Source organism: Nematolebias whitei, chromosome 12 (assembly GCF_014905685.2).
Source record: "Nematolebias whitei isolate Nwh7 chromosome 12, NemWhi1, whole genome shotgun sequence".
Lineage (NCBI taxonomy): Eukaryota > Metazoa > Chordata > Actinopteri > Cyprinodontiformes > Rivulidae > Nematolebias > Nematolebias whitei.
The window spans coordinates 38,955,326-38,957,940 of record NC_056509.1 but is presented as its reverse complement, the minus strand read 5'-3'; positions in this window follow the sequence as shown (position 1 = coordinate 38,957,940).

Below are 2,615 nucleotides of genomic sequence, written 5' to 3'. Positions count from 1 at the left end.
AATCCTCTCATCTTTAAAACCCTTAAATAGACAAAGCAACCCAAATATCCCATTAAAAAAAAGAAAGTATCAAACTTGCATTGAGTCAAACCTCTAATGCATAGTAAACTGGAAAAAAAAACCCAACAGCATTTGTGTTTGAAGCGTATAAACCTGTATGTGTGTAAAAAAACTATGTGTGTCTGCTAAAAATAAAAGTGCCAGCCACTTCAGACAATGACACAACAAATATTCTTCGGAGATCGTAGACGTCAGAGATTTTGGACGAGGTTCAGACTCAAAGACAAAGAGACAAATTTAGACTTTTGGTTTGCTGTCTGAGAGGGAAACGTATCCATCACCTTTTGGGCCAGAGATATTTCAGGACACACCGGAGACATAAAAAAGTGAAACAAACGTGGGGAAAGGACAAGCTCAGAAAGGCCGCGGGTTTGACAGAAAACTGGACATCGTCCACGACGGAGGTGAAAATGCTGTTTTTACAAACGTGTTGGGGAGCCTCTGGAAATGTACAGTCCAGCGCTTTTAACATTAAATCTGTTGAACTGATCTACACTGCAGAAAGTCAATATATGCAAAGATTTAAACCATGAACCATAAACACTGGACCGTGATGAAATAGGAGCAAAATGACACAATCTATATACTTCCTGCTAAACTGAAGGAGAAGCAGGTGCAAAAAAAAAAAAAAAAACAGGCCCCAGGTGTGCAGGAAAGCAGAACTTGAGAAATGAAACAAGAAACTGAGCCATGTGTTTTTCTTTTGTTTAAATATAAGAGCCAACAGAGAAGCAATGAAGTACAAAATTCTGAAAATCCAAACTCAGAGTCTGACTGAAAAGCTAAACTTAAGACTGCCTGAAAATAAAACAGACAGGAAACCATAAAAAAAACAACAAACCAGAACATTTTTGTGTGTAAAAGTCAAAACTATAGAGATATACATACTATTTTATTGAAGATGAAATATAACAGGTGATATATTCTAATCTTACCTCAGATTTCAAATAGACTCATTTTATTTTTCTACTTCAGAAAATATCCATACGTTTGTATTGATTTAATGTTTAAATTTGATTAAGACAATGTCAGATTTCTCAGAGACCAACCCGCTGTTCAGCAGCCATCTATATATATATTTTAGACAGCGTGGAAACTATTTAAGGATAAAATCTGAGGTCAAACAACAAAAGATCAGACAAGGAAAATATAAAAACCACGACCAGATAAAGGATGTACACAAGAAAAAAATTATTCAGGACAGCAACAGTAGCTGTTCTTCGCTCCACATCAAAAACTTTAAATTCACAACAAACACACACACAAATAACAACACATAAAATAAATAAAAGCTTAGAAATGCATAGACTGTAATTCAAAACTAAAAGTTTTAGCATTTTTTATCATTTCTTGAAAATAACGTTTTGCGATTGCAAGATCTTACACAATCCGGTATGTGTTGACTCTCAGCTACTACCACTCCAATTTTGAGTTTAATATCTGTAAAGTTTACCATGTTGTAGCGATGTCGCTGCTTTATAAGAGCTGTTAACCTCGGCAACTTGAATGACTGTATTTTTCGGACTATAAGGCGCAATATCAATGAATGGGTCTGTTTTCATACATAAGGTGCTCATAAGATGAACGGCTTCGGATGTTATCAGCCATTAAATGGCCGTTATTAGTTGTTATCATCCCCATATATAGTGGTGAGACTGTCCCACCTACCTTCTAGTAGGTTTAAAGGTACGTTATTATCGTTATTATTGCTGAAAATAGGCAGCGCCGCAGGGGGTAAACCAGGAAGTGGGTTTTTTTCAGCTTATGTAACCCTTTTCCTAATCCTAACCTTACACCTGACCCAGAGAACCAGCCCTAAACCTAACCCCCAGACCCTTTCCTCTGAACCTAACCACGTGAGCCTATTATGAGCGCTAACAACGGCAACAATTTACCTTTAAACCCACTAGGAGGTACAAGAGGGGCATACATATGGGGATGATAACAAGTAATAATGACCATTTAATGGCTGATAACATTCGAAATGGGTGATAAGGCACATTAAGCGAAACTAAAACATTTTGACAGATTTTTGAGCCCCCACCTCCTTTCTGACTGAGGCCCCAATTATTTGTCAAGCACCAAAAAATCCACAGGAAGAAGAAGAAAATGACGAGGAAGTTGAAAGAAGTTTGACGACAATAGAGCCTGAGTGAGTACAGTAGTCCCTCGCTACTTTGCGCTTCGTTTGTCGTGGACTCACTCTATCGCGGTTTTTCAAAGTAAGATTGGACATGACACACAATTGGCTGATTGATGGACGAGCCACACGATCAGCATGGAATTTTTATTTAAAATTAAATATTTTAAATTATTTAGCACCTGCTGCACCTCTGTGCAGCCCACACTGCAGGAGAAGCTTCTTCCTGCAGCTGATCAGCTGATCTCCGCTCTGCAGCAGAGAAGTGGGTGTGGCCAAGAGCGCTTGCAGGTGGCAGAGTGCAGAGGAGGCAGGGAGCTGAAATCGTGACATTCTGTGCTCTTTTAGAGCTTTAGAGTTTAGAAACATTGTTTAGAATATTGCAAGTGTGGGAAGGGTTTAAAATGCCTTTATA